General features: G+C 42.6%; 1 protein-coding gene across 1 annotated transcript in view; it reads left to right on the top strand.

Moving 5' to 3' along the window:
* Positions 1-4,692: 4,692 nt before the first annotated feature.
* The window catches only part of LOC135114808 (protein Wnt-2b-A-like), a 31,798-nt gene continuing 26,490 nt past the window's right edge, over positions 4,693-10,000 (top strand). The window contains exon 1 of the mRNA XM_064030908.1: positions 4,693-4,832. The gene's annotated coding sequence lies outside the window, so the exon portion shown is untranslated. The remainder of the gene's footprint in view (positions 4,833-10,000) is intronic.

The raw sequence follows: 10,000 nt of genomic DNA, 5'->3' as shown, positions 1-10,000 counted from the left end.
AGGAGGAGGAGGAGGAAGAGATATAGGAAGACAGGCACAGAGAGGAGTAGAAAGACAAATAGAGACAGAAAGATAGAGAGAAAGGAGAAGGAGGAGGAGGAGGAGGAGGAGGAGGAGGAGGAGGAGGAGGAGGATGAGGAGGAGGAAGAAAAAGAGGATAACTACTGAAGGAGGACCGGTGGGGGAGAGGCTTTCAAAGAGAGAGAGAGAGAGAGAGAGAGAGAGAGAGAGAGAGAGAGAGAGAGAGAGAGAGAGAGAGAGAGAGAGAGAGAGAGAGAGAGAGAGGCGTACACACATGGACATAAACACAAAGCAAACAAACTCAAAACAAACACGAGAAACACAAAAGAAAAACAAAAGAAAAAGAAAATGCAAAACAAACATGAAAGAGAAAGAAAACTTAAAAAAAAAAAAATGAAAACGAAAAAAATTGTAGCACAGACTTGGACAAAAATACAGAGCAGCTCTCTGGGTTTCCACAAAAGGTCGGAGTGGCGGTAAAAAGGATAATTAGTCTACTTTTTATACTCTCAAGGGTTCTTCCACCTCAAAACTAAGTGAAACGCACGTTCTTCATCCCGCAGACTTGGCCTAATCCCCGGCAGCCATCTTGTGTCGTGCGTCTGGCAGCTGAGTTCCCGAGCCGCCTGGACGGGAAAACATATCGTACCAAGCATTATTATTTGCTTCTAATGAGTTAGTATTGTATTTGGTTTCCGTCGTTGTATTTTCGTTGTATTTCGTCGATATCTTTAAATTTCTTCAGTGATTTTTTTTTTATTCGTAGATTTTGAAGGTTTTAGATAAGATAACTTTATACAACTACTACTACTATTACTACTACTACTACTACTACTACTACTTTCCTGTTGCTTAAATGACAACTCCTTATCATAAACTGCACCCTAATCCCATTCTTAAAAACAATTATTCCTGTGCCATTCAACTTAATAAACGTGACCTAAGTTGACCTGTATATATGTAATTTTGAACCGTAATAGGAGAAACACCGCAAGAATTAGTAAACTAGACCTGTCACTCAATAAACATACGTGAAATTTATAATAAGTTTTTTTCTTGAGTTTTCAATATGGCGATGGAGAATAAGGCATGTTACGAAGCGGTTTTAAATACTACTTAATAAGGGTTTCATAAAGGCTTCAAATACGGGTTCACAAAGGCTTCAAATACTGATTCACAAAGGCTTCACGTACTGCTTCACAAGACAAGAGGTTAAAACAAAAAAATTCAGAGCGACTTTTACCGGGAGTACAAAAGAGCTTCATAAAGCCTTCAAAAGATATCAAAACAATGGTTCAAAATTGCCTCTTAATAGCCTGTTACATGGCTTCAAAGAGCTTATAAAACAGGGGCTTCAAAGGACTTTCTAATGGAGCTCACAAGGGTTTTAAATCAGGGAGGGTTCAAAACAAGGGATTCAGAAGTGGAGCAGCTGACGGAGGGGTGACAGTGACGGTATCATGGCTTTTCATTGCTTCACTGTCACGGTCAGCTGTTAACATTGAGAGAGAGAGAGAGAGAGAGAGAGAGAGAGAGAGAGAGAGAGAGAGAGAGAGAGAGAGAGAGAGAGAGAGAGAGAGAGAGAGAGAGAGAGATTCGACAAAGTGCACGTCTTCATTACGATAAGAAAAACAAAAGAGTACAATATTTTTTTCTATTCTTGGATAATGTACTGTTTGAGAGACAAGTACGAAAGTTGGAATAAAAAGTAAACAAAAATAGTTATGGGAAAAAAAGTGTATCAGTGAAACGATTAGAAAATAAAATAATAATAATAATAAAAAAGACAACTATGAACGCGATGTAAGATCAGTGAGAAGAAGCGTCACTTATGAAGCCAGAGTATCTTGTCTCCTAAGTCATCACTAGGTGGCAGCACTGTCGCCCGTATTCAGAAATGCTCCGCTCTCTCACCACTATTTTCCAAGGCCACGGAGATGATTAGCCGGGTTTTCAAGAGCGTTTCTTCTGATAATAATGTAAAAATTTTGTTAATCTGTCACTAGAACCATAAAAAACATCCTTAAAAACCCTTGTCACTTCATCTAGAGCCTTTTGAATGTAGTGGAGTTGCGGGCAGAAGTGTTTCAGAAAATGACTTTATGTAATCTTGGCCACCGGGACTGAAAGCTACATTATCATACGTTGGCAACCTACCATGTGACGAGGAATTGTACATAACATACCCTCCTTGCGAGTGACCAAACCCATGCCTACAGTACACTTTAGAAATACCTATAATCATAAAAAAAAAAAAAACATACAGACAACATTTATTACTTCATTATCTCAAAATTAACTGTATTTAGCCTACATAAACAATTTTCTGTTATGGCCGTGCTTCTCTAACCTTCCAAGCACTATAAAACAATTTGTGTGGAGGTGCACGAGAAAAAAAGAGAAGGAACGGAAGTTTTTTTTTTTTTTGTCTTTTTTACGGTACAGCAATATTTATGAGATCCTAGCATGAAAATGGTGTACAATAAGTTAAAGGTATAGAGGACAATTTGTTTAGCAGTGAGATCAAGAATATTGCTCAGAAGATTAATTTTATCAGTTTTACGCCACAGAAATATGGAGTCAAATAAGTTATAGGAAAAAATTTTGCTAAGCAGTGCAGGCGTTAAGAGTTAAGAGCCTGGGTGGTAGGAGTGATAAGGAGAGCACAGTACATACATGGCATGCACGAGCTGACAGGGAGCTGACGGGAGGCTGCCAAAGTACGATAATGCAACCTTGAGCCATATTCTGACAAACCTCTCTACACGCATCTCCACTATACTCAAAAGCCCCTATACAGTTACAGCTACACGTGTTTTTAAGCATTTTTACAGTTCTAGTGACAGATTAACAAGATTCCTACGTTATGAAAATGAGAAACAGTCTTGAGAACTCGGCTAATCTGCGTGGCCTTTGAAAACAGTCGTGGTGGTGAAAGAGCAAGGCGTTTCTGGATACCCTTGAGTTCCCGTGACCGCTCCTTGTGTGGGGAGGATCACGGGGTAAGCATAGGAGACTGGAGGGCCTCAAGCATCAAGGGTTTCATAAAGGCCGTTCAAACAAGAAAGTGAGGGAGATGGGGGAGATGAAGGAGATAGGTGAAGTTTTCGATGCTACTACTACTACTGCCACCGCCACCATCACCACCACTACCTACTACTACTACTACAACTGCTACTATTATTAAGATGAAAACAAAAATATAATGCAGGATAGGAGAGAGGAAAGCGCGAATGAATAAAAAAATGCATAACGTTCCGAGAAGAATGAAGAGGAAGAATAGGAAGAGGAGGAGGAGGAGGAGGAGGAGGAAGAGGAGGAGGAGGAGGAGGAGGAGGAGGAGGAGGAGGAGGAGGAGGAGAAGGACTATTGAGAAGTGTGAGAGTCCTCCATGCACTGAGAGAGAGAGAGAGAGAGAGAGAGAGAGAGAGAGAGAGAGAGAGAGAGAGAGAGAGAGAGAGAGAGAGAGAGAGAGAGAGAGAGAGAGAGAGAGAAGACAAGGTAAGGTGAGATGAGGGGAGGGGCCAGAGAGAGAGAGAGAGAGAGAGAGAGAGAGAGAGAGAGAGAGAGAGAGAGAGAGAGAGAGAGAGAGAGAGAGAGAGAGAGAGAGAGAGAGAGAGAGAGAGAGAGAGACTAGTTAATTTAAAGTTAGGTACGGTAAGGTTAGGCTAGCTTACATAAGGTTAAATTAGGTAAGGTTAAGACAGAGTAGGGAAGGTAAGGTTAGGTAAGATCAGATATGGTTGAACTAGAGTGGGATAGGTTACGGCAGCCTAAGTTAAGTAAGGTAAAGTTAGGGTAGGTTAGGTTAGGTTAGGGTAGGTTAGGTTAAATTATTTTAGACTAAGGAAAAAGTTCAGTTAAGTTAGGTAAGGTTAGGTTAGTAGGTTAGGTTAAGGTAAGATAAGGTTAGATTAGGTAAAATAAAATAGGTTAGGTTAGATTAAGTAAAGTTAAATTAAGTTATGTAAGCTTAAGTTAGGTTAGGTTAATTTAGGTAAGACTACGTTAGGTTAGGCAAAGTTAAATTAGGTTAGGTTAACAAATGACCCACGTGACGCAGCCTCCCACACGTGACGCTTCCCATCACGCCACATCACCTCAAGAGCAGCGTCACACCACAACAGCAGTGACGACTCTGCAGCAGCCCATCCCGCCCATCCCGCCGCTCCACGCCGTGACGGGAACCAGACGCCATTTTGAAAACCAGACCGAAGAGGCGGCAGACAGCGGCGCCCTAGGAGTGGCTCGGGGCCTGGCGGCTCAGACGGGCGGCTCAGGACACCATAACATGTAACTTTCCCCGACAGGTTCAGTTAAATTCGCAAAGGAAGACGAGAGAGAGAGGGAGAGAGAGAGAGAGAGAGAGTGAGAGAGAGCTGTGTTGTATCCCTCCTCACCTCCCTCTCACTCTCTCCTCTCTCCTCTCCCTCCTCTCCCGCGTGGCCAAAAGGGGAGGCGAGCGACACGAGCGGGCCAATGAGCGCGCGTGGATGCCGGGGCGCCGCAGCCAATCAGGACACAGGGCCAAGGGGAGAGAGTGGCTCCCGTGGTTCTTGATGCTAATGGCGAGAGTCTTGCTGGAAATGTCGGAGCCCAGAGTGGCGAGCGGGTGTGCGTGCGTGCGTGGCGGTGCGCTGGGGCCTTGAGTGCGGGAGTGCGCGGGTCTGGGTCTGCGGCGTGTGTGAGTGCCTTGTTCCCGTGTGTTATGCTTCACTGCTAGACACGTTAACCTTACATCTGGACGCCTTTCTCACCTGTTCTTTGCACCGAGGACACTGCAAGACACCCCTGCACGTCTCTAGTACCTGGTAAGAGCTTTAACTTTCGCCACTAGCAAGTTTCAGGTAACAGAGAGAAGTAATGGAGTGGTTATTTCCGATGAGTTGTCCAGGTGAGGTGTGCGTTGCGTCACCTCGCCTCACCTGTGCTGCGTGTTGCCTTGAGGAGCGGCGGCACGTTTAGCCAGGTGAGGTGGTGTGAAGTGAAGGGTTTAATTGTATTGCGTGGGTCTGCTGTGTGGATCGACTTACGGGGAGAATAATGGTGATGACTAATGATGATGATGGTTATGGTGAGGTAATGTTTAGTGAGGGTTTAGTGGTGTTGCGTGGGGTTGTTGCATGAATGACTTAGAGTGAGGTGGATAATGACTATGTGATGATAATGATAGTGATAATAATGGTAACAGTAATAATAATAATAATAATAATAATAATAATAATAATAATAATAATAATAATAATAATTACTACTATCATCAGTATCGTTATTACCGTTATCAATATTGCAATTATAATTTTCATAATCATTATTATTATCATCATTATTATTATTATTATTATTATTATTATTATTATTATTATTATTATTGTAGTGGTAGTAGTAGTAGTAGTAGTAGTAGTAGTAGTAGTAGTAGTAGTAGTAGAAGTAGTAGTAGTAGTAGCAGTAAAGGTAGTAGTAAGCAGTAGTAGTAGTTGTAGTAGTAGAAGTGGTAATATTGACAATAATACTACCACCACCACCACCACCACCACCAACACTAACAAAAACCCACACACAAACTCCTCCCAAACAAGCCCAAACAAACACCTGCGTTAATGAGACAGGCTGGCAGGTGTAGGAGGTGCGGCTAACCACCAGGTAATGCCGGGCTACCAATCAAGTGCTGGACAGGTGAACCACGAGGCTGAACCAAAATTAATATCTTCACCGTAGCATATTTCTCTACAACAAGACAGGAGGGACAGGCACCGCTTTGTCTTCTTCAATACGAGGCCGTCCTGTCTAGCATTTTATAGACAGTAAGGATTAGTTAAGGACAGATAAGAGAGACAGGGTGATTTAGACAGCTATCTATATTCAGGAGGGATGGGGTTTGCAAGTGGTTTCGTGTGTTTAGACAGCAATTTGATTTAGACAAACTAGTTTAATTTAGACAGTTATTCATATTCAGAGGGGATGTAGACAGGGACGGGCTGAGTATAAAATAGACAGATGATGTTTCGTGTGTTTAGACAGGGCGACAGTAATTTAATTTAGAGAGAGACTAGATCGATTTAGGCAGGTTATTGACGAGGGCTGCTTGAGTGTGTAATAGACAGGTGGGTTAGGGTGATGTTTTCTGTGTAGACGGTAGACGGGGAAAGACAAGTGTGGGTGTTTAAGGTTGTTTAGTTAGACAGCACGAGACAGATTGGACAGGGATAGTTTTCTTCTTTAGTTAGGGAAGGTTAAACACATTATTTCAGACGATAATGGACAGTTTGGGCAGAAATCGGTATATGTTTAAATAAATGAAGGTTAAAGACAATAATTTAGACGGTAATGGGCAGTTTAGACAGAAACCGCTTTGTGCTTAAATTAATGAGGATCAGAAGCGTTATTTTTGGACAGGAATGGACAAACGGGACAGAGATCGTTAGATATTCGAGTTAGTTCATATTTTCGACAGTAATTTAAACAGTAATTGACAGACGGGACAGTAAAGTCTTTCTTATCCGCTAGTGAAGATCTGAGACAGCATTATAGACAGTACAAGGCGGTTCGGACGGGAATCACTTAATATTCCTGGGAGTTCAAGTTTGGCACATTATTTACACAAACTGGGACGGGAATAGCTTGATAAGGCTTCACACACTGGACAGAGACACAGACAGACGGTACAGGACCTCATTCAACTGTTGACGGAGCATAGAGGACTCTGGATACCTGTGGACAGAAAATAGAGGGTATAAACAGGGTATATTATGCTTTAGAGAGGAGGCGCAGTGTAAGGAAACGTAAACAGCTATGTAGACGGAATATATAAGACTTCTAAATGGCTTAGACCGAATATTTATTGGTATAGACGGAAAATATTGAAGCCGAGACAGATCTAGATAGCATGCGCGACGTAAGACAGTTTTAAATAGAAAACACGGGAATTTAGACAGATCGAGACGGAACATGCAAGATTCTAAACAGAGAACAAGACTTTTAACAGCTACAGACAGAATACATAGGCAATTAAGCGCTTATAGACAGAACATGGAAGCTAGAGGGGGAACATAGAGCTCTTTAAACAGACAGAGACGCAATGCAGAAGAACTTAACGGAAGTGGACGTAAGGATAGAAAACAGAGACCTTTAAACACTTATAGACAGAATGGAGAGACTTTTAAAGACACACATAAACGCAATACAGGAAAATTTAGACAGATGCAGACGTAAAGACAGAATATAAAGGCATTTAAACATACAAAGATGGCATAAGGAGATAGTAGACAGAATGCACTCACTTTTAAACCGATAAAAACGATATATACAAGAACTTGAGCGGATACAGACGGGTCTCAGGCAAGCGTAGACGGTAAGAAATGATTGCTCGAGTGGATGAAGGAGGAGGGAGAGTGACGCAGTGGACAGGATGAAGGAGCAGATGACGGAGTGGATAAGTGGATTACTGGATGAAGGGCGGGTTACTGGACAGCGAAGTGGATGGCGGAGTGGGTAAAGGACTGAATGATAAAGTGGATGAGTTAGTGAGTGGATAGATGGATAGCAGGTGGGTGAGTAAGAAACACGATGAGGAAGTGAGGTGGATGACTGAGTGAGCGAAGTAAGCGGAGTAAGGGACGGGGAGTGAGTGAGTGTCTGGATGAAGGGAGCGAATGAGGGAGTGGACAGGGGTGGCCAGGCTGTACGTGGCGGAGCAGAGAAGGAACGTCATTAGCCTCACACACTCGGTCCTCACAGCCAGGCGGGGCGGGACAGCGAAGTCACCGCGGCGTCAATGGCAAGAGACGACGCTGGGTAGTAATTAACACACATCATTTCTGGCATTAGGCAAGATTTATATATATCCTTTTTTTTTTTTTTGCCGGGCTAGAGAGAGAGAGAGAGAGAGAGAGAGAGAGAGAGAGAGAGAGAGAGAGAGAGAGAGAGAGAGAGAGAGGTTATATAAAAAAAGGAAAAAAGAAAAGTGTTATTCCGAGAAGTATTAGTGTTTCCTTCTCTCTCTCTCTCTCTCTCTCTCTCTCTCTCTCTCTCTCTCTCTCTCTCTCTCTCTCTCTCTCTCTCTCTCTCTCTAATTGCAAAGCAGCATTAGTGACAGCGAGGTTGAGGGAATGTGTGTGTGTGTGTGTGTGTGTGTGTGTGTGTGTGTGTGTGTGCAAGATGGGAGGGAATATGATGGGGGATTTGGACGTGGGGAGATTGTGGGGATAGGTTGGAGATGTGGACGGGGAGGGAGGGAGGGAGGGAGGGAGGGAGGGAGGGAGGGAGGGAGAGAGGGAGAGAGAGAGAGAGAGAGAGAGAGAGAGAGAGAGAGAGAGAGAGAGAGAGAGAGAGAGAGAGAGAGAGAGAGAGAGAGAGAGAGAGAGAGAGAGAGAGAGAGAGAGAGAGAATTAAGAATATAGAAGAATATGAAAAAGAAAAAGAAAAAAACAAGAACAAGAAGAATAAAAAGAATAAGAACAAGAATAAGAGGAACAAGAAGACGAAACAACAACAACAACAACAACAACAACAACAACAACAACAACAACAACAACAAAAACAAACACAACATATCTAAACCCCACACGACAAGAACAATAACAAGAACAGCAACAAGAACAGCAACGGTAACTGTGACGGCGGCGGTGAAGGTGGCGGAGACAGTGCCACACATCACCTGCGCCCGTCCTTATAGGGCTTAAGATCCCAAGACACGCCCACGCCCACATCACCGAGGCGTCTTATCGTGAATATTTGAACAGCAGCGGCAGCGTCTTCAGTGGCGGCGGCGGCGGCGGCAGCAGCGGTTGTTGTCGTGGTAGTAGTAGTAGTAGTAGTAGTAGTAGTAGTAGTAGTAGTAGTAGTAGTAGTAGTAGTAGCAGTAGTAGTAGTAGTAGTAGTAGTAGTAGTAGTCTAAATGATCAAACCAAATCACTATTAACGCAACAACTAAAGAGACTTAACTAAACTAATATAAAGAGTTGTAGTAGGAGTTGTAGTAGTAGTAGTAGTAGTAATTACAGTAGTAGTAGTAGTAGTAGAAGTTGTAGCAATCACCAAAAACCACAAAACCACCACCATTATAACAAAAAACAACAACAACAATAACAACCACAACAGCAACAAACAACAACAAACAACAAACAAACAAAACAAAGCCAAACAACTCTCAAACAAAATCCAAACAACACAAACAAAACAAACCAAAACAAACTAAACAAACAGGCAAACAACCTTCTAACAACCCCACTTCCTTCGCTGCGTGCAACAAACAAACCAAGCGATGCAACAAGGTGAGGAGAGAATATGTTGAATTAACACCGCCCTGCTTCTGCTACAGCCGCGCCCCACACACACACCCAGTAACACCCTGCAGCAGAGGTCCTCCCCTTCCTTTCCCCTTCCCCCTCCCCTTCCCGGTACCTCCTCTTCCAATTCATCTTCCAATATCTACAGGTTTCTCTCCAGTTAATCTTTTTTTTTCCTTTTTTTCCCTTTCTTTTTTTCACCTCTTTTTCCCTTCCTCATACCTTTCTTTCTCTTCCAATATTTGTTAATTGTTTTTTTTCCCATTCTTTTCTTCCTTTCTTTCTTTCTTTCTCTCTTCTTTACATTTCCTTCCGCTTTCCTTCCCTTTCTCTTCGTTTCCTCTCTTCTTTCCTTCACTTCCCTTCATCATTTATTTTTTTCCCATCCAGATCTTTTAAAAACTCCCTCCATCAGTTAATCTTTTTCCTTTTCGTTTCTTTCTTTCTTTCTTCCTTCCTTTTCCTTCAACACCTAAACTTTTCCCTCTCAAATCTTCATCTTTTCACAAAACAATGGAGCAGTTGGATTTTCCACTTTTTTTTCTATCCTTTTCTCCCTTCCCTTCCTTTTCCTACCCTCCTCACACACACACACACACACACACACACACACACACACACACACACACACACACGAAAAAGAAAACGAAACAAGCAAGAAAATTAAAGGAATGAGAGGAAGAGGAGGAGGA

Source organism: Scylla paramamosain, chromosome 28 (genome assembly GCF_035594125.1).
Source record: "Scylla paramamosain isolate STU-SP2022 chromosome 28, ASM3559412v1, whole genome shotgun sequence".
NCBI classification, from domain to species: domain Eukaryota; kingdom Metazoa; phylum Arthropoda; class Malacostraca; order Decapoda; family Portunidae; genus Scylla; species Scylla paramamosain.
This window is presented reverse-complemented; position numbering and strand designations above follow the sequence as displayed.